This window comes from Gorilla gorilla, chromosome 2 (genome assembly GCF_029281585.2).
Source record: "Gorilla gorilla gorilla isolate KB3781 chromosome 2, NHGRI_mGorGor1-v2.1_pri, whole genome shotgun sequence".
In the NCBI taxonomy this organism is placed as follows: Eukaryota; Metazoa; Chordata; class Mammalia; order Primates; family Hominidae; genus Gorilla; species Gorilla gorilla.
Genome location: NC_086017.1, coordinates 156,499,359 through 156,522,678, shown reverse-complemented (window position 1 = coordinate 156,522,678; position 23,320 = coordinate 156,499,359). Strand labels below are relative to the sequence as shown.

Below are 23,320 nucleotides of genomic sequence, written 5' to 3'. Positions count from 1 at the left end.
GATTACCAGTATCACCAATGCAACTTCATCCTCATTTCTATTACTATCCCTACCTCTACTGACCCCAGACCTACCCTCAGCTGTCTCCATGGTATAGGGGTTGATGTTAACAGGAGAGACCCTATAGGTATTTTTGAGATACATTTTGTTTCCCCCCATCTCCTTCCCCATCCCCAATAGCTTCAGCTTTGAAACAAACACCTGTTATTCCTGCACCTAATGTTTAAACCAAGGTGTCTATTATAGAAGTAAAAGATCTAAAATAAACCCTAGCAATTGAGATAGGTTAATGAGATACAAATGCCTGGCTGGAATGGATTAAATATTCCATCCATGTCCTAAGCAAAAGTGACTGTTACGCTTGTGTGCACAGTAGACCAGAGGCCCAGATCACCCCCTTTCCACTTGGATAGTCTTCCTGCCTACTGTGCATGAGCTGTATGGTAGCTCTTTCTCAAGGCCCCACAACCTGGGAAGACAAATCGTGCCAAGCTCTTTCTCTGCTGTTCCCTGAAGTTCAATACCCTGCAGGTCAGGCCCCAAGGGCCATCCAGACTCTGCCTTCCAATGTCAAGTTTACCTCATGTCTCTCACGACAGAGGGAATACTTAGCATTCCTTGGAGACTTAAAGGGATCGAAAGAGCTTAGGCCCTTCCAAGAGCTTACCCATCAGTCTGCCCTTAGCCATTCCTGAGCAGATGTATGGTCATATTGTGGTGGACCCCTGCTGGACACTCTGCCAAGTAACTGGAGCGGAACTAGTTCTCTAATTCAATTGGCTATCCCTTTCACCCTGGCATTTCATCCACCAGAAAAAGTAAAAGCAAAGCCCTATAAACTGGGAGAGACCCCTCATGAGTCTTTTGATCCTTAAGTTTACATAGATGCCATCAGGGTTCCAAGAGGAGTGTCAAATGAATTTAAAGCTTGAAACCAAATAGCTGCATGGTTTGAATCCACATTGTTCTGGTGGTTAACTATTAATAAAAATGTAGATTGGATAAATTACATTTACTATAACCAGCAAGGATTTAACTATACCAGAGATGCCATTAAAGGAATAGCTGAACAATTAAGGTCCACTAGTCAAATGGCCTGGGAAAATAGGATGGCATTAGACATGGTACTAGCAGAGAAAGGTGGAGTTTCTTTCATGATCAGAACCCAGTGTTGTACTTTCATCCCTAACAACACAGCCCCCGATGGGACAATTACAAAAGGCTTTCAGGGCCTTACCTCTGTATCAGATGAATTGGCTAAAAACTCAGAATAGAGGACCCCTTTACAAGCCTCATGGAAAAGTGGTTCAGTGGATGGGAAAAGTTAGTAACTTCAATAGTTACCTCCCTGGCATTGTTATAAGTGTACTAATTCTTGTTGGATGTTGCCAAATACCCTGTGCTCGAGGGTTAATACAAAGACTTATCGAGACAACTCTCACCAAAACTTTCCTCAATCCTCCCCTGCCTTATTCAGATAAGCTCTTTCTTTTAGAAGATCAAGCAGAACAACAAAGTCAAGACATGTTAAAAAGGTTTGAAGAGGAAAGATTGTAAAAATCAAAAGGGGGGAAACTGTTAGATACAGTTAGGTTCCCTCTTCAAACAGCTTATCCAGTTTCCCATTCTCTATCCTATAATTCCAAATACCCCCTTGCCTTTGCTGCACCCCAACTTGTCTGAATATGCCTAGGCATGCTAGAACTTGCTACAACCCCAGTCGACATTCCTTTCCTTATTAGGGAATAGGTTACCTTCCTAGTTCCCCTGTAAATGACCCCTCTTCCCTCCCTTCTCACTTCCCTTATGTGCCCACGTTATCTAAGAAAGTTTAAATGTTTAGCCAATTGGGACTAGTTCAGACCATGTGGTCCAACCCTAACCCATAGGGGAAAGACACAGGAGCAGAAGCTGTATTAGAGATAATAAAAACCCCTCCTTTCCTTTGTTCTGTGTGCTCTCACCATTGCTCCAACACAAGACACACCCTTCTGTAGAAGTAAATTTGCCTTGCTGAGATGTTGTCTAATTGCTCATTTTCCTTGTGATTCTGAACTCTTATTCCCAACAATTATGCAGCTGCCAAAGCAGAAGAGGTTCAGAGAGACTCTAAAGCTGCCCTTTGATCAAAGATGATTTATGTACAGAAAAAGAAAGTGACATAGAGAAAATGGAAGTGAGGTACAGAAACAGTTGGGTTGGTTACAGTTTGACGTTTGTCTTATTTGAACACAGTTTGGATAGTTGGTTACCTTTGATTGGTCAAAACCCAATGACTGCTGCAAGAGTAGGTTACAACCTGTCTACACATTCACTTAGGTTACAGTTCACTATGTACAGAGACATCTTTAGGCTGACCTCATAGTATGTAAGGAGGCAGCTTTAGGCTAAAGTTAATTTAAGAGTATTTACGCCATATACATAAAACAGATGTAATAACCTTAATAGGATAGATGATAGTACAATGCAGTTTAAAGTGGTAAATTGTGAGAATTTTTGCCCAGGTTTTTAATATAATTAATTTTCTTGTAGTTCATATAATTTAATTTCTATTAATGACTGTGCTTAATAGTTCACTTTGCAAAAGTCTTGCAAATGTTATAATAGGTTCTAGATAATTGTTATGCCCTGCTCCATCAAATCACTGAATTTCTGTGGGCTCTTTTCACAAAAGGTTTTATGAATACTGAAGTATAGGAAGAGTTGTTTTGGACATACGATTCAAATATCTACAAAGGGAAAGCATGTCTTTAGCAGCACAAAAATGGCTGAAGGGGATATTTGACGGTAGGTAGCTACCAAGAAGATGAAAGAAAGAAAAAGAGAGGAGGCTTTTCCTGAAAAATAATTGGAAGGGTGGAGTTGGGATGGGGCATGGAAGGAGTGATATGGGAGTTGGAATATTTTTTACTTGTATAGATGGAGAAAACAATCAGCAATTTTAGGATTTAAATGCAAATATAACTTCATTACTATTACAAGCTGTGTAGGCCTTTAAATATTTGGATTTTATCTGAAGGATAACCTACACTTTAGAGAGCAATTTCCCTTACATAGTTTTGATTCTTATTTGCTAATTGAAAATACAGTTCAGAAATGTTAAGTGACTTGTGCGTGCCAAGAAAGTTGTATCTTACAGGAAAAAACAGCTTTCTGCCAACTTTCTTTTAACTAGTCTCCTTTGAAATTTAATTTGAGGTATGACAAATTTAAACTGATGTTATTGAAGTCTCTCAAGGCAATTTCAGCATCTTGCTTTTGATTTTTTTCTTCTTGTATCCCAAGTTAATCCTTGAAGCAAAGTTCCTTAATGAAACTGGATGCAATCTGAAGAAAGATGAATACAATAGAGCTGCTCAGAAAGTAGAGATGTTTCTGCAGGCACCGTGCTGAATGCAATCAGATTATTGCCACTGTCTGATTCAATTTGATAAGGTGAAAAGCTATAGCAGTGACCTGTAGCAAGTAGCTGAAAAGGTGGCATCTAATGACTCCTACCGCCTGATAATTTTTCCTATTAAAATCAGGTACAAATATCTATCACATTTAAAGTGACTGAAGGGAAATTGGATATTGGACAGTGGCTGAGACATAGAAACAGACATTAGAGATACAATGAATCAATTTTATCAGGTATGTATGATACTATGATATATATTTTTAAAAAACTCAACCAACCAACCAAACAAATAAAAAGCTGCAGTGAAATGGAGTCACTGTCTTTTAATAGCCAATTTTAGCATTTAACAAATTCTGTTGTCTGCTCTGTTCAGGCCCAGTAAAAACAGTGAAAACATTTGCTGATTTAATGTGTATTCCTCCATTGGAAATCTACTATTACCTATCAAGCATGGCATTATTTGTAAATAATTTTATTTATTATAATGGTGGCAAGTCTAACAAGAATTTCTGCAAAGCTCGAAAGACTCCTGAACCTAGGCTTAATTTTTTTTCTCATTGTGAAGAAATATCTGTTATAGCTGTGTTTTTTTGAATATGCTTTGGCAAATTTTTTCTTCAGTCTTTTTCCTAATATGTAATACATATTCATGTCTAATCATACGTTGTTTTATTAAAAATATTATATTATGTTGTAATATCTTTATCATTTGTTAAATTACCTTCCAAGTTCTTTAGAGAATTGAATTATTTGTTACATTTGTTTAGCTTAAATAGATTCTGAAAAGGTAAGAATTGCAGAGAAAACAAAGAATAGCTGATACTTAAAAAAATTTACCTGCAGCATTTTTAGTTGCTTGTGAAAGGGTAAAGAATTCAAAACATTTAGTTCATGTAAATAAATTTTCCATAGAAAATTGGATCAACCACTATATTTTAGTCTCTATACAGTGACATTATTTTTACAGTATTGGCTGCTTTGTATAAACTTAGTTTAAATCTGGATATAACTTTTGTTTAGCCAATGTGCAAAGTGAACAGAAAGTTCCAACATGTTGAAATCTCATACATTTAAATCTCTTATACACAATAGGTCAAATAGGGTAGAAAGTAATGTATTTGTAGACATACAAGTCATATTTAATTTAATTGAGGGGGCTATGTAAATCTTACAGGCAATCCTATTATTCAATGAATACATCTTATGTAATAATACAGATTAACTCTGAAAAATTGGGCATTGCGCAGAAACTGGGGGTAGGAAACTAATAGTAGAGATGTAATAAACAAAATGTGTTATATATGAATGAAAGTATAGTTTATTTAGAGAGGCATGTTTGTCTTTAAAATTAAAGAGAACTTTAGTTATTTTGACCTTATTTTCCTCAGAAAGAACAAATATTTAAACTAAGTATGCTCAAAGTCAAATTTATGAGGTTAAAATCTCTTTAGCCTTTAGAAATGCTTTTATTTGAAGGCCTTTTTTGTGTATACAGGCTTCTAGATAATTCACAGATCATAAAAATACGTAATTTTACCAATTCAAAAAAACCCCAAAGATATCCAAACTAAATGTATTGTTTCCAACGTTCTTTAAAATATTTATCCTAATGAAAGTTAGATGTCATAAAAACATTCTTAATTTGGTGTTTCTGAAAACCTGACAGAGGACAGATTTCTTTTACTATTTTTAGAAACAAAGACCCAGCTATAATAAAGTATATAGAGCACACAGAGCATCACATATGCTTCTAAAACTATGTTGTTTGTTGTACCTTATTTTAATTATATAAATAGGTTTCCTAATACCAAATAATTTGCAAAATAATGTATTACTTTTTTGTAAAGAGATAACTCTGCAAAACTAGATTCGTGTAATAATATTTTTATTTTAATCCTCAATTTCTAATAAATTATTGCTATTATAAATGCTAATTTTATGAAATTTTAATTAGTCTAAAATCAAATGCTGTCAGATAAATAGGTCAATTTTTTTTTCATGTTAGTGAACATCAATAAAGTAGCTTTGTAAAGGACCTTTTGTTAGGAATCTTTCTCTTCCAGAGAGAGGAGAGTAATATTTTTCCTCTTTTATGATTCTCAAAAACTAGCAATTCTTATAACCCAAAGGTTTTCTATAATAAGTTTATATCTTCTAATAGCCTTTGTAATTCTGAACTGTGTGGTAAATGTTTCTGTACTATGGTTGTATTAAACTCTTCTATTCTGCACATGGGAACTAAGGGCTGGTGGAAGGGGCATGCCCAGCACTGAATCTGGTGATATGGCACACATGAATAAAAGTATCAAAGCAAAGTCATGATCAGAGAGCTAAATCTAAACAGATGAGAATAGGAATACATTTTTTTAAAGATCAGTGTATTGCCTGTGAGGTTTATGTTAGTCAGTGATATTGATTGATAAAGATCAGGGAAGTCAAAAAAGGTGTGTGGGAGGAATTGTGATTAAAGGTGATCCCCAAAAGACAGGAGAAATTTGTAAAGGGGGAGAAGAGTGGGAGGACTTTCCGTGTGTGAGATTAGGAATTGGTTAATAAACAATTGTCCAATGGACTGCATATGAGTTAAAAAGGTGACTACGTTGAATAATGAGGAGTTTTATTAAAGCAATGAAGTGTGTGAACTGATTCCTTGTTTGGAGCCTGGAATTCAAATAGAGTTAAGATTTAAAGATTTTATTCATTGAAGAATCACGTAGGCCACTTGAAACACAAAATTATAGAAGTTTATGATAGTTAAGGATTTTAGAGTGAATTAACAACTCCTGACCTCATATTCTAAAACTCTTCTCTGGGCTAATTTCACATATACAGATTTTCGTATGAACCATTCGGGAATATTAAAGGAAACATAAATCTGTCATCTTTCTAGGCACAGTGTCCATGCCTGTAAAATGAAGGAGTTTGCTTTAATGCACTCTAAAATCCTTAACCTCTTAGATGTTTAAAGTTTCCAATAATTTTGGAAAGTTTACAGCCATTATTTTTTTGACTATTTTTCCTGCTTGCTTCTCAATTTTCTATCCTGATATTCTTTTTTACATACGCTGGTGTGTTTAATTGTATCTGCCCTATATTCTCCTGAGAGTTTGTTTGTTTTTCTTCATTATTTTGTTTCTGTTCTTCAGAATGAACCATAACTTTTAATTTATTTTCAACTTCACTGAATTTATCTTCTGCCAGTTTAAATCTACTGTTGAATTCCTCCAGTGAAATGTTTATTTTGATGATTTTATTTTCCACTCTTGAATTTCCATTTAATTTATATTTTATTTAGTAAAATATTGTCATCATACCTTCATTTCTTTAAGAATGGTTTTATTTATTTAGTCCTTTGATTATATTTTTAATAGATACTTTGCAGGCTTTGTCTGATAAGCCTACCACTTGGACCCCTTCATAGGCAGTTTTGGTTATCTTTTTTTTTCCTATATGTGTGTTACACTTTCCTCTGTCTTTGCATGTCTTGTTTTTATTGTTAAAAATTGAACATTTTAGGGAATATATTACAACAACTCTGGATATGGATTTTCCCTCATAAATTGTTGTTGTCACTATCTTAATAAAGTATTTTCTCCTGAAGTCTGTGGCCTTTGCAAGAGATTGCTGCCTTAGAAAATGCACTCAAGAATAGTACTGGCTTTAGCAGGGCTCTCTTGGATTGTCCCTTTATATCATATTTCTGTTAAGCCATCTATCTTTACTGGTATCACACCAAACTCGTAGCCCCTACTAATTGCTGGCTATTGGTATTTTGTTTTCTACAATGACCTAGGGCATAAATTAATCCAGGGTCTTATATAATTAAATTTTATCCTCTTTGCAGGGGTGGTCTTGAGGCAGGCCTTTAAAGTTTATTCTGACTCCAAGAGGATTCTTCTTAGATATCCTGTCTCTAGTTCACTCTGGTAGACTAAGTGGCCTAGTGTGTTAGCTTATTGCCCTCATTTAGATATCAACCTTCTTTTAATTGCTTACTACCAAAACCTCCACTGTTACTGAGAATGCCTTAAGTTTTAGCTTCCCCACACAATATTCAAAATAAAGCCAGGTCGCTTGGGGGAAGCTTCAGAGGTCTCTGTTTTTATGGTCAGCCTCTGTCTCTAAGAAAACCTCTGAATCAGCGCTCTGGAATTGGGAGTGGAAAGAGTTATTTCTCTAAAAGTGATGCTGCTGTTTATGAGCAGGACATGCACCAGATGGGAGAGATTCCCTCTGGTCTTGTCTAGCCTCACTGGCATAAAACCTCTACCCCACCAGTGTGCTGATGCAAGAGCAATCAGGGCCCCAGTGCTCTCAACCTGCTTGTCCCGGGATGGAGCTTCTGCTTTAGCAGTGAGGGTGAATGGGGAAAGAGAGCTCCAGACATCTCAGACATTCTTGCTAAAATCCAATTTCTGCCACATGGACCTTAGTGGAATGAGAAATTCTGGTCCCGCCTCAACTAGGGAGATGTCATAGACTGAAAATTGGGGAAAATAGATGTCCTGTTTTTTTCACTGTACCCACCCAGAGTAGAACTTTCATTATTCTGAGCTGCGGTTTTGGGTAGCAAGTGGGCCTTTGTTCAAGCATCACAGACTTGCTCTTACTGAGATTTAGTAGATTATCTTGAATGTTTTCTTCATTTGCTGTGTGCCATTAGGACACAGGGCTTCTATTTGAAAAAATTTTTTTACTAATTCCGTTTGTTTTGCTGAGGGAGTAGGAACAGGGTTCTTAATGTCACCAATCCAGAAGTCATTTCACATTTTTCTACTTTTTAAAAACCAAATATATGTATTTTATACATGTATTAAGCTTATGGATATAACTTCTCAAGTCCTATACAAACATTCAAAGTTAAAACCTGAATTAACTTATAAAAATATGTTATTTTATTTCAAAGCTTAACTGGGCATTTGATAACAGAATATGAGCAAAATATAAAAGAGATAAGAAAGCGCTAGGAAATGCAATAAAGAAAGTAATAGATTCAACTATTGCTGTAGATATAAGAACTTTATGCTACCTCTCCTGCAAAAATATGTTCAATCTGGTCAACATGGAACAACCTCTACTTTGCCAATTCAAATAAAATGTAATATGAAGAAATCCAGGAATACCCAAGTGATAAGTTTTCAAAGAATGTTAGATCCACATTTCTATACTTCAGTTTTTTATGTTTTTTATATTATGTATTTTCTACACTTAGCTCCTCCAGAAGCAGCACTCAATATTGTTAAAAAAAAAAAAAAAAAGTAAGTAAAGTTTGATCATCTGGTTCTAACTCAGAGTTAATATGATTATCTCAAATGATACTAATCCTGTTGTTCTGGAAATGATTGTCTAGATGTATAACAGTTTAAATAAAACAAAAATTTTTATCTGAAAAATAATTAAATGAATATCTGCATATGAACAAGGCTAGGAAAATGTGGTAATTAGGTGTTATATTTAAAGAAGAATTTGCCTAAATTTTAGAGGGCTTTATTAATTCTCAAACTGTTTTATACCTATGAGACATTGGTTAAAAGGATATGTTGAGAATTGCCATAGAAGGCTACACTGGATTTTATTATTTTGATAAATATTTTCTTCTGCTTATTGATTCTTGTTTCTACATTCCAATTTTTAATATTTGCCTTGTAAAAGTTTAATGTTCTCATTTAGTCTGACCTTCCAAATTAACCTTGTTCATATCACTGCAGTTTGTATCCTCAATTCTCTATTATGTTCAGTTTGGACTATATTATTTTTTTTAAAGAAGGCCATTTTTTTCAACTTCTCATAACTCCTTGAATAGCATATATTGCATCAGTCAACCAATTTATATATTCTGCATATTACTTCTGGGTTTCTCATTATCGATTACAAACAGTGAATTACTTTGTTCATGGAAAGCATGTGAGGGTTGTGTTCTTCTATTTTTTAAACCTTCATTCTCAAGAGAATATCTTTATTTGTAAAATATGTCTGTCCAGAAAACCACTCTACTCTCTATTAAATGCTCTGTATGTGGCCTGTGATATAATACAATAAGCTTATTTTAGCAAATTGGTTCTGCAACTAACACATAAATAGGATATTTTTAAACACTTTAAATTGATATTCTAATCTTAATTATGAATTTTTTCTTTCAAAGTGTATTGCAAAAAATTAATAATTACATTTATAAATGCATGAATACCTACTATATTATAAACTTTGATTTAAAATAAATGTACATTTTAGGGTAAACATTTATTGAGTGCTTAATATATGTCAAACACAGTTAACTAATTAATTTTCACAGAAACTTTATAAGGTGATATGGTTTGGTTGTGTCCCCACCCAAATCTCATCTTGAATTGTAGCTCCCACAATTCCCACGTGTTCTTGGAGGAACCCACTAGGAAGTGATTGAATCATGGGAGCGGGTCTTCCCTGTGCTGTTCTTGAGATAGTGAATGAGTCTTGTGAGATCTGATGGTTTTAAAAGTGGGAGTTTCCCTGCATAAGCTCTTTCTTTGCCTGCTACCATACACATAAGACGGCACTTGGTCCGACTTGCCTTCCACAATCATTGTGAGGCTTCCCCAGCCATGTGGATCTGTAAGTCCATTAAATCTCTTTTTATTCCCAGTCTCGATTATGGCTTTATCAGCAGTGTGAAAATGAACTAATACAGTAAATTGGTACCAGTTGAATGGGGCATTGCTGAAAAGACACCTAAAATGTGGAAGTGACATTGGAACTGGGTAACAGGCAGAGGCTGGAACTGTTTGGAGGACTCTAGAAGAAGACAAAAAAAAATGTGGGAAAGTTTGTAAGTTTCTGTAGACTTGTTGAATGACTTTGACAAAAATGCTGATAGTGATATGAACAAAAAGGTCCCAGGGTGAGTTGGTCTCAGATGGAGATGAGGAACTTGTTGGGAACTAGAACAAAGGTGACTCTCATTATGCTTTAGCAAAGTTAGACTGGCAGCATTTTCCTCTGCCCTAGAGATTTGTGAAACTCTGAACATGAGAGATGATTTGGGGTATTTGGCAGAAGAAATTTCTAAGCAGTAAAGCATTCAACAGGTGACTTAGGTGTTGTTAAAAGCATTCAGTTTTGTAAGAAAAGTGGAGCATAAATGTTTGGAAAGTGTGCAGCCTGACAATGCCATAGAAAAGAAAAATCAATTTCCTGAGGAGAAATTCAAGCAGGCTGCAGAAATTTGCATAAGTAATGAGAAGCCGAATGTTACTCCTCAAGACAATGGGGAAAATATCTCCAGAGTATGTCAGAGATCTTCAGAGCAGCCTCCCATCACAGAATCAGAGGCCCAGGAGGAAAAAGTGGTTTCACAGGCTGGGCCTGGGGACCGTATGCTGAGTGCAGCCCAGAGACTTTGTGCCCTGCGTCCCAGCCACTCCTGCTATGGCTGGAAGGGGCTGATGTAGAGTTTGGGCTGTGGCTTCAGATGATACAAGCCTTAAGCCTTGGCAGCTTCCATGTGGTGTTGAGCCTATGAGTGCACAAAAATAAAAAACTGAGGTTTGGAAACCTCTGCCTAGATTTCAGAGGATGTATGGAAATCTCTGGATGTTCAGGCAGAAGTTTTCTGCAGGGGCGAGGTTCTCATGGAGAACCTCCTCTAGGGCAGTGTGGAAGGGAAATGTGGGGTTGGAGCCCCCACACAGAATCCCTTCTGGGATACCACCTAGTGGAGCTGTGAGAAAAGGGCCACTGTCCTCCAGACCCCAGAATGGTAGATCTACTGAAAGCTTTCACTGTACACCTAGAAAAGCCACAGACAATGCCAGCCTGTGAAAGCAGACAGGAGGAAGGATGTACCCTGCAAAACCCAGAGGTGGAGTTGCTGAAGACCATGGGAACCTACCTCTTGCATCAGTGTGACCTGGATGTGAGACATAGATTTAAAGGAGATCATTTTAGATCTTTGAGATTTGAGTGCCCTGCTGGATTTTGGACTTGCATGCGACCTGTAACATCTTTGTTTTCACATATTTCTCCCATTTTGAACAGGTGTGTTTACCCAATGCCTTTACTCCTAATGTATCTAGCAAGTAACTAACTTGCTTTTGATTTTACAGGCTTATAGGTGGAAGGAACTTGCCTTGTCTCAGATGAGACATTGGACTGTGGACATTTGAGTTAATGCTGAAATGAGTTAAGACTATGGGGGACTGTTGGGAAGGCATGATTCATTTTAAAATGTGAGGATATGAGGTTTGTGAGGGCTCAGGATCGAAATGACATGGTTTGGCTGAGTCCCCACCCAAATCTCATCTGGAATTTTTACTCCCACAATTCCCATGTGTTGTGGGAGGAACCAGTGGGAGGTGATTAAATCATGGGACGGGTCTTCCCTGTGCTCTTCTTTAGATAGTGAATGAGTCTTGCAAGATCTGATGGTTTTACAAATGGGAGTTTCCCTGCACAAACTCTCTTTTTGCATGCCACCATCCACATAAGATGTGACTTGCTCCTCCTTGCCTTCTTCCATGATTGTGAGGCCTCCCTAGTGGGAGGTGAATTTATATACCTTCTTAGGATCCCAATTCAATCAAATTAGTTGCAAATTAAATATGACAATGTCAGAGAAATTAGAACACTCACAAATATTTGCCTATTGATATTAAGGAATTATATATATATAAATATGTATTTTTTTTTTTTTTTGAGACAGAGTCTTGCTCTGTCGCCCAGGCTGGAGTGTAGCATTGTGATCTCTGCTCACTGCAACCTCTGCCTCCTGGGTTCAAGCAATTCTCCTGCCATAGCCTGACTATCAGCTTTTAATTAAGCTGACTTCTGATGATAGATCTCTTTAAAATAAACATTTTTGAAAATCTCTTATTAAATGTTAGCTGGGACAAACAGTCAATTTACCTAGATTTTAAATATTATTTTTTTTCTTTTAAACCAAAGGTACCTTTCCAAGTGACTCACCAAAATCAATAAGCCTTAACAAAGGTTATGACTTAACCAAGGACAAACTAGGCGTCTCAAAAGAGATGCAGAGTTATTTTCACAAGATACAGAACCAACCCAATAGCAACTCAATGAAAGGACAGTTTTGCTCCCCGCAAATGGGGACAACCCACATTTCTATCTGGCCATATTGTCTACCGTCTCACCTTCTCAGTTGACAAACTATATTCAAAACCCCTAAAACTTTGTGTGATCTACAGATGGGAAAAGATAGAAAGTCAAAAGCCATCCGTGGAAGAGAAAAGTATCAATAATAAATGGATACCCCCACAAGTCAAGAGTCACACAGATAATTACCAAAGGTGTAATTATTTAAATAGTGGATCAGCCCAGTAACCTCTTTATGAAAAGTCCAGCAGGCAATTTTCCAAGTTTAGCATAAGTTTTTACCATATAAGCAAGACTTATTTCCTGGAGAGGGTATAGAAGAGGAATTCCCTAGAGAGGATATAGAAGAGATAGCTCCAAAAATCCCCACCCAAAAAAGTTCAATTCCAAGGGTAGGATAAAATTTCAAAAGACTCGTTTTGTCATAGATGGTTAAAGATAATTGTATGTTTATGTATACAGTGCCTCCAATACCCCACAAACTTGTGGTGGGCCACCAATCATAGACTCAATCCATGACATAGGTAGGCAGCCCTGGGACTAGACTTTCCCATGACTAACAAGGCAACAAGTGTTGAGGTGACAAAAGCTCCTGAAGGATGGGACTTCATACGATAAACTTCCCTGAGAATATGACACGTTCAGAACAAAAAGTATACTGCTTAAAATCTTGCATTTTTTAGGGTTCCCAGTCTTGTTAGGCTGGCCACCAGACATGACTCAAATATCATGCACCCCAGATGGTTAAAGTTGAGAGAGTGCTCCCACTTGGTCACAAGTCAATCTCTAAAGTACATAAAATATTAGACGAGAGGGGAATCTCATCTGCTTTTTATTATGGGGACCCAGAGCAACGTTCGTCTAAATAGCCACCGGTCTGGCCAGAACTGCAAAACTGACCAGTCTGCAGCAGTCGCTTGAACGATGGATTTATGGGAGTTTTAGGCCTATGTACTACCACAGGGTACCTCTCTTTATGACAGAACAACACAGAAAGAGAAAGACAAAGGAAAAAACTATTTCTAGGCGGAAAAGTATGAAACAATATTAATATTCATACTAAAAGTACACCAGAGCTGCTATACCTAAAACAAGTAACACAAATTCTTTTCTCTCATTAATCAATAGTTTTGGGAGGAAAAACAGACAAAATGTGATTTTTACCATCTGCTCAACCAGAGTCAGTAGAGTCTGGGAGCCTGGCTGGTAAGAATTTCTTACTCCTCTGCCAGCTTGTAAGGTCCTGGCTTCCCTTGACTATGGCTTCCAGAATATCAGAGCACATTTAGTGTCCTGTTTGTGACACTAAAACTGTAGAGGCCAAGGGAAAACTTCCTCTTCACCTTCTGTAGGTTCTCTGGAAATCAACTGATGGAAGATAAATTAGTAATAACAGACATACAAATTTATTATTGTGCAAATAGGGAAAATCATAGAGTGATTACCCCACCATGTAATGGTTTATGAATGGTTATTACATTTTTTCTTAGGGGTAAGGGAAGTGAAGGAAGTTGGATAATTTGGGGGAGCTAGCAACTGATTTTAAGGGGGAGTCAATGGGCTTGAAGAGAGGACAATGATTTGTGACAAAAGTCTGTCTAGGTTTGTTGACAGAGTTTAGTCTTTCTTCCTATGATATGAGTTTGGTTAATGAGAAAATCAGGGAAGGGAGCAGGTTTAATTGTTTTCTTCGGCAAGTCTAGACTTAGGCAGATAAGGGAATGTCAGAGAACTTCACTCTTGTGTGTTGGGAGAGACAGAAGATCTAAGGACACGGCAGTGTGGGCAGGGTCAGGAAGACCTAGAGGTTTCTTCTTCAGTTCAACATGTCAAAGCACTACATTTTGAACATCAGTTTTGAAGCCCCACTATCAGAAACATGAAGGGCTCTGAAATCACGATATTTGACTCATCTTTAATTGTTACCTGATACTGTTAACCTGGAAATTGAAAGATCAACCAGGGAATAAGAGTGTTACCTAAATATTGAGGGCCTGACATGTGAAAAATATATATATATATATATATACTTATACTTTGTGTCTGTATAACAAAGGATCGGGACTAAGTGGGAAAAGATATAAAAAGGCAGAATTCAATAATGAACTTTTTTTATTAGATTATTTAAGACAAAAAAAGGAAATACATAGGAATAAAGGGTGGTGGAAATTTTTAATTTTTTTCCAAAATAATCTTTAACTCTATTGTCATAAAAAATATGAGAACAAACTGATCCTAGATGTGCCTGAATTGAAAAATTAATCAGTGAAAATAAATGGGATAATGTACTCAATTTGCACTAAGATGCATTGATTAATGCTACTTATATCAGAAGGTTTAGTTAATACTACCTTATGCTAAAAATTTGCTTTAAACATTCTAATAACCAATGTGACTAAAATATAGAAAATGCTGGCTTGTAAACATGAAGATTTCCACAAATGAAAGTTCAAGCAGAGGTTGAAGAATCATTCATGACTAAGTTTCTGAAGACATTTCTGAGTGAAGCAAGTACTTCTAAGGAATCTTCACTATTAAGTTTTTATGATTATTTAATTTTCACTGTCATTTTTTATCTATCCCTGCACCTGTCACCGAACTCTGCCTCAATGCTTGACCTCCCCAACTATACTCAGAAACTCCTTCCAGGAATTGGGTAAAACATCATATGTTGCTTTGCAAACGTATTATTATTTCTTTGCATAAGATGTAAAAGATTACTATTTAGATATGAGTATGCTATTAAGAAACGTCCAGTTGTTACGTTCTTTATATACAAAAACATAAAGGTGAGAGGGCACTGTACAAAAAAGTAGGTGATAAGACAAATTAAAACAAAAAATTCTACAGAAAGTCTAACTATAATTTAGTAAAAATAAAATATCTGAAGTTTATAGGGAATTGAATTTAGAAAGAAAAGGCTGTTTTACTACTGTTGCATCAGTGGTATTATCTTTGTATTTTAATCCATTTCATACTATATCTGAGACACAGAAGGACCTACTTATAGATAAAGATCCTTTTATGGTTTGACTCTGAAGGTTAAGCAGTTACCTCATGGCTGTACACTCGGAAATGATCCAAATCATCCAAGTAAAAATGAAATTGTAAATACGTTATCTTCGTTTGACTTGCAAAGAATGTTCTTTTATTTTCAGACATGCTGGTAGTCCACGATCCCCTGCTCAACAACTTAGAAACAGCACCTTGGGGCAGTCTCAGACTTTGCAGTTAAAGGTATCTGTCTAGTCAAAAAACCCTCTGGCAAAATATTCTGCTTGTATCAGACTTTGTAAGTTTGCTTTATACTGTCTATATACTGTGCTATCCAGGAAAAAAAATAGAAATAACACATTATTTAGAAAGTAAACATTGTTTAAAATATTACATATGTTGCAGGTAAACCACGTGTACAATGGAGGATAAATGAATTAAGCAGATAACACACTTCAGGCTTCCAATGCCCTTTCATGCTATTGACTAGAAGGGACAATGCTGAACACTGAGATTTCAGATCACATTATTTGTTAAATCTACCAGTGAGTGTGCTACTAAGACTGTGTTTTATTGATTTTTCTTTCATTACATGATGAAATATCAATGAGAATATAGTTCCTGATTTTTGGTATATATGAATATGTAATATTATGTATTTATCTTTCCATATTATAGTGTAATATTAGGTATATGCCTTTCCATTAAAAGAGAATGCATCTTTTTGTAAATTTATATAAATATAATATTTCTTTTAATAACTATGTATCAATCTGTAGTCTGTACATAAATGTGTCTCTCTTTGTATAGACAAAGAAAGATGAATGCAGGGAGCTGTGAATAAGTTAGGAAGTTCTAGAAAAAGATAGATTCTGAATTAGAAATGGAAAGAACTGAATAGCACTGGAAGCACACACAATAACCTGGTAGAAAATTGTCCAATTCTGAGTCCCTCAGGAGAAGAAATGCTGAGATTTTCTCCCTGCTTCTGTGAATAAAGCCTCTCAATGATCTTGCCTGTAATACAATTCTAATAAAATGTGATGAAGAAAATAATAAATTGTCTGTCATATTTCTCCTGAACAATGGTGGTAGAAATGAGAGGTAATGGAAAAGAAAATGAAGGTGAAGGGGAAAGAAGTAGCTGAAAGTTGCTATTGGAGATAGGCAAGACAAAAAACTACATTGGAAACATTTGTCACACTGCAACTAGTTTCTGGCTTATGAAGAGGCAAGCCCTCTCACTATGTTGACGCAGAATTATACCTGGAGATGATGTTAGACCTTGTTTTTAGTGACTGGAAAAATCCTCTTGAAAATTCTTTCTGGTACTTAACAATAGGGTCCATTTTAATGAAGAAATCGTTGGCTAAAAGATTGCCAGAAGTGGTTTAAATTAAAAGAGATTCAAAGATGATTACTAAGCAAAGACTTACACTTTCAAATATGGATAAGAACATTTCTGGAAAACTCATCTTAGACAAATGCAGTTTCATTTGTAGAATATACCTCAGACATAAGTGTATTTTGAAAATAGACTGTACTTTGTATTATTAATAAAAGGTAAGAACTACATTATTTTTCTGTAAAATGTTAAATATATGACGTTTCCCTTGTGATATATTTGTTCTGCTGTATGCTTATTTCATTCATATTCACAAACACACACACACATACGCACATATGAATATGCAAAGTCTGTCTATTTGAAAATAACATTACGGCCGGGCGCGGTGGCTCACGCCTGTAATCCCAGCACTTTGCGAGGCCGAGGCGGGTGGATCACGAGGTCAGGAAATCAAGACCATCTTGGCTAACACGGTGAAACCCCGTCTCTACTAAAAAAATACAAAAAATTAGCCGGGCTTGGTGGCAGGCGCCTGTAGTCCCAGCTACTTGAGAGGCTGAGGCAGAATGGCGTCAACCCGGGGGGCGGAGCTTGCAGTGAGCCGAGATCGTGCCACTGCAGTCCGGCCTGGGCAAAAGAGCGCGAGACTCCGTCTCAAAAAAAAAAAAAAAAAGAAAATAACATAACTAATTAATGCTTACATAGTTTATACCCAACTTCCAAAAATGACTTAATAGTCTTAAGACTTAAGTCTTAATGATCTAAGATAATTTGCCTGTAACCCATTCACCACTCTTCAGAGTCCCTGGTTCTGTACCACCAGAAAGCCTCAGGAGTATTCAGGAGACATTGCACTATTTAAATCTTAATGACTTAAATGACTTAGTAATATTCTAATCATGAAATTTCTTAACCTTTTCTCAAACATAGCAAGATAATGACTGTTTTGACCAAAGTATCAGCACTGGGTTTTTTTTTTTTTTTCTCATTATCTATAAAAGTTCCCAGATTCTATTTCATTGATGTTCTAATAAGTTATTTTATTTTTCTGCCTATACATTAACTGAGTGGGAAAAGTATTGGCATTACTATTAGTTCTCTTTATAATATATTGGCATCAATGTTAATACTGAATGAACCCGAATGATTAATTTGCAGATACAAACATGAGCTTATTGGAAAATTTAATGACTTTCAATTGTTTGAGTGGAATTATGTTTGACATTCAATGGCTAGAAGTAGAAAATTTTGTTATGACTTTCATAACCATTTAAAAAACATTTTCTGTATTGAAGCCTCAGATTTAACAACAAAATACCTATAAAGACACAATTTCTGTTAAATTATGGTAGATAAGGTATGGAAAAAAATGACCTGACTTTTAAAGAAAAAAAATGAAGGTGCATCTATGCTTGGCATAGTAAAAAAATCAGTTTAATCTACTGAAAGAATAAAACGAAATTCTATGAAAAGAATATAACAAATACTGAGAGAAAGTAATTTGTCTGTAACCCACTTACCACTCTTCAGAGTCCTTGATTCTGTGCCACCAGAAAACCTCAGGAGTATTCAGGGGACACTGCACTACTCTTCATGTGCCACGTTTTGAAGGCACAATTTCAGAATGAATTTGGTCATTTTTTCTCTCCCCACCATACTCATATGCCCTAAGTTAATTTTCAAAAATCTACTTTAACTTCAGAACATCAAGGAAAGTGAAAAGAGAGAAAGGAAACAGGTAGTGAGACACTACATCCTAAGAGAGATAGTTTTCAAGAATAAAGCACTCTGTTATTAAAGATTAAACTAATGTTCACATGTGTACACATATCCACCTACAGATGTCAAGGGACAAGTATGCTATCGAATCAGCAAAATAAAGCAGCACTCTAAAGAATAAAAGGATGGTTGGGTGCAGTGGCCCACACCTGTAACCCTAGCACTTTGGTAGGCCAAAGTGGGTGGATCACTTGAAGTCAGGAGTTCAAGACCAGCCTGGCCAACATAGTGACACTCCGCCTCGGCTAAAAATATAAAGCTTAGGCAGCCTGGTGGTGGGTAACTGGGTCCCACCTCAGCTACTCAGGAGGCTGAGGCAGAAGAATCACCTGAACCCAGGAGGCAGAGGCTGCAGTGTTTTGAGATCATGCCACTGCACTCCAGCCTGGGCAACAGAGTGAGACTCCGTCTAAAAAAAAAGGAAAAGGAGCATGAATATAAATATATTAATATATTCTATGGTAAGAAATAGAAGAACAATTTGAAAAACTTTATGCATTTCTTTCCTCTATTTTTCTATTTTTACATAACAACACAGCCTAAATCTTAGTAGCTTAAAACACTAACTGGCTTAAAAAACACTGTTTTATGTTGTTTTATAATTTCTTACGATTTTTAAATTGACTCAGAACAACTGCAGTCTTTCTGCTTTACGTGCTGTTGTCTGGAACTGTGTTCACCTGGAGGACTGACTGGGGCTGAAATATTCAAGACAGCTGGCTGACATGCTGGCATTTGTTGGTTGTAGCCTGGGTGCTTGGCTGGGGATGAACAGCATGTCTTTGCTCCTCTCATATGGCCTTTCTCCTGTTTATTTGGGCTTTTCAGAGCGTAGTGGTTCCAAAAAGAACTATTTTAAGATGTGAAGGCAGAATCTGCAGATTTTTTAGGACCCGGCCTGAGAATTACCACAGCCTCTCTTCTGCTGTATTCTATGGGTCAAAACCAATCACAGGGCCATCCAGATCTGTGAGAAGGGGAAATAGGCTATATTGCTCAGTAGAAGAAATGACAAAGGATGTGTAGCCCCTTTCGATCTAACATAGGTGTCTTCAGGAGAATGGAAGGAAACGTCTTATATACAACTGATACAGAAAGAAATAAAAAAAGATTTAGAAAAAGTAGAAACTAGAAGAAAAAATTTAAGAATGGATTATAAAAATACATTTTATAAGTTTCTGTCCTTTTCATATTTTAAGTAATGCCTTTTGTCAGATTATCAGTGTGCAGTGTCTTATGATACTTATAAGATATTGTGAATATTAATAATGAAATCTAAAATATTTAACAGTTTTCTGAATGTCTTCGTTTGCTAGCGTTTTTTGTTTGCTCTCCATTAACAACTTAGTTGTGGATTTGGGTTGAACTGGTTGGTAGGGTTAATGAATCTCAATCAATTTTAGATGGAAGAAAATTTAAGTATTGTACACACCTCTGCTAAATTTCAAGTTTAAAGAATACTAACTTAAGGTAAATACAAAATGACAACAACAAAAACTAATCATTTAGCTAGTCTTTTTCCTGGCACGTCCTAAGATACTTAGCTATCCTTGACTGACTGTGCCCCACAGTTGGTACAAAGAAAACTATTTAGACCTTCCCTTAAGCAAAGAATATTCAGCACAACATTGAAGAGCCCTCTATGCATAATTTAGTATGGCTTTTATTATGTTATATTTTAATTACTTATTAAACTCTCTGTCTCTCAACCTAGCCTGTGGGCTTCCTTATTCTTGCAAAATCATCCTGAGGCTTGAAACAATTCCTAGCACAGGGTTTGCTAAAAGGTTAATGAAAAGGTTTAAGCATTAAGAGGAAATTTAAAAGGTTCTTTCTATTCAGTTAATGCATTTTGTTTTATTTAGAATAAGTAGTGACTGGCCAGGTGCAGTGGATCATGCCTGTAATCCCAGCACTTTGGGAGGCCGAGGCGGGCAGGTCACGAGGTCAGGAGCTAGACACCAGCCTGGCCAACATAGTGAAGCCCCGCCTCTATTAAAAATACATTAGCCAGGCGTGATGGTGGGCACCTGTAATCCCACCTACTTGGGAGGCTGAGGCAGGAGAATCACTTGAACCCAGGAGGTGGAGGCTGCAGTGAGCCAAGACTGCGCCATTGCACTCCAGCCCAGGTGATAGTGTGACTCCGTCTCAAAAATAAATAACAAATAAAGAATAAGTAGTGACTATTTCTATTTTATTTATACTTAATTACGTTACAAGAGAATTAATAGATACAGCCACTAGTTTGGAAAGGAAAATCCTACAACTTTGTATATCTGATTTCAGTAACGCATTATAAATAATTCCTGTAATGGCTTTCATGATAACATCAGTTCTATAATAACAAACTGTTTCACTTAATATAAAGATTTCTCTCAAAAATACCTTAAAAGATTAAAATGTAAAGATACACAATGAGCTTACACTTCTATACTAAGTTAGACTATTTACTTATGTTTGACGTAACTTTGAAAATCTGATAACTATTTTAGTTCCATAGGTGTGTGTATCCATTTGGCTTTTCTGTTACTCGGTGCTATCTGAAAATTCTGTTGGACTTTTCATCTACAAAAAGAAGTAAGACATGGTTTTGGACATCGAGGAACATTGTCAACCAATCAACCAACTAACCCATATGCCTACCATATGAAATACATGTGTTTAGTTAGGCAGGAAAGTCCCTAAGAGACTAAACCTATGTTTTAACCAATAAGTTATTCCACAGTCCAGGCAACTCTTACAAGTTACTTATTTTGTTACCAGTGGCAGCAATCCGATTTACTTTGAGTTATGGGCAGCGTATCCATACGCGTCCCCAGCAATTTCAGTCTTTGCCTCTCCAGAAGAATTTATTCTACTGAGGGGCATAAAGCAGAAAAAGAGACTGAGGCAAGTCTCAGGGCAGGAGGGGAAGCTTATTTTAAAAGGCTTTAAAACAGGAAAGAAAGCAAAGTTCACTTTGAAGATATCCCAGAAGGTGCATGAAGGTCAGAGAATATTTTACCTTCTTCCTAGTGTGTCCGGAATTGATGGGTTCTTGGTCTCACTGACTTCAAGAATGAAACCGCGGACCCTCACGGTGAGTGCTACAGCTCTTAAGGTGGCACGTCTGGAGTTTGTTCCTTCTGATGTTTGGATGTGTTCAGTTTCTTCCTTCTGGTGGGTTCGTGGTCTCGCTGGCTCAGGAGTGAAGCTGCAGACCCTCACCGTGTTACAGGTCTTAAGGCAGCGCGTCTGGAGTTGTTCCTGCCTCCCGGTGGGCTCGTGGTCTCACTGGCTTCAGGAGTGAAGCCACATACCTTCGCGGTGTTACAGCTCATAAAGGCCGTGTGGACCCAAAGAGCGAAAAAACAAAGCTTCCACACAGCACAACGGAACCCTGCGGGATTGCCACTGATGCCGCGAGGCAGCTTGCTTTTATTCTCTTTTCTGGCCCCACCCACATCCTGCTGATTGGTAGAGCTGGAGTGGTCTGTTTAGACAGGGCGCTGATTGGTGCCAGTTTACAATCCCTGAGCTAGACACAAAGGTTCTCCACGTCCCCACCAGATTAGCTAGATACAGAGTGTCCATTGGTGCATTCACAAACCCTGAGCTAGACACAGGGTGCTGATTGGTGTATTTACAATCCCTGAGCTAGACATAAAGGTTCTCCACATCCCCACCGGATTCAGGAACCCAGCTGGCTTCACCCAGTGGATCCCGCACAGGGGCTGCAGGTGGAGCTGCCTGCCAGTCCCGCGCGTGCGCCCGCACTCCTCAGCCCTTGGGTGGTCGATGGGACTGGGTGCCCTGGAGCAGGGGGCGGCGCTCATCGGGGAGGCTCGGGCCGCACAGGAGCCCACGGAGGGGGTGGGAGGCTCAGGCATGGCGGGCTGCAGGTCCCCACCCCCGCCCTGCAGGAAGGCAGCTAAGGCCCGGCGAGAAATCGAGCGCAGCTCCGCTGGGCTGGCACTGCTGGGGGACCCAGTACACCCTCCGCAGCCGCTGGCCCGGGTGCTAAGCCCCTCATTGCCCGGGGCTGGCAGGGCCGGCCGGCTGCTCCGAGTGCGGGGCCGCTAAGCCCACGCCCACCCAGAACTCCGGCTGGCCCGCAAGCGCCGCGCGCAGCCCCGGTTCCCGCTCGCGCCTCTCCCTCCACACCTCCCTGCAAGCTGAGGGAGCCGGCTCCGGCCTTGGCCAGCCGAGAAAGGGGCTCCCACAGTGCAGCGGCTGGCTGAAGGGCTCCTCAAGTGCCGCCAAAGTGGGAGCCCAGGCAGAGGAGGCGCCGAGAGCGAGTGAGGGCTGTGAGGACTGCCAGCACGCTGTCACCTCTCACTAGGGCTTCATAGACTCACCCTCTTTCCCATGATTCTTCCCTTAGGATGAGCTTCCTGCATGCTCAGTGCCCTCTTTACTTCTGGGAATTGAGCACGCCTAGCGTGTTTAGGAAATTGGGCACATGCCCATCTGAGGCTTTCTTCCCTTTTCCCGTGGGATGTACCCGGAAGGTCACATTTCACCATTTTATCTATTAGTGCGTATGGCCAGGAAGTTTCTTCTCCATGGCATCTGCAATTCAATTAACACTTTTAATGATAATAGCTCTGGATCATTAGGAGATTGTCTCTCCCTGTGGCTGCCAAATTATCATTTTTAGAGAAGTTTTATAAACGTCAAATCAACACCTGACAGTCCTAGTGGGTGAGGGAAAAGCCCTCTCCTGC

General features: G+C 37.9%; 1 long non-coding RNA gene across 1 annotated transcript in view; it reads right to left on the bottom strand.

Moving 5' to 3' along the window:
* The window catches only part of LOC129532538 (uncharacterized), a 45,385-nt gene extending 23,379 nt beyond the window's left edge, over positions 1–22,006 (bottom strand). Inside the window, exon 1 of the long non-coding RNA XR_008678293.2 lies at positions 21,619–22,006. This is a non-coding gene — a long non-coding RNA (uncharacterized lncRNA). The remainder of the gene's footprint in view (positions 1–21,618) is intronic.
* Between the last annotated feature and the right edge of the window lie 1,314 nt (positions 22,007–23,320).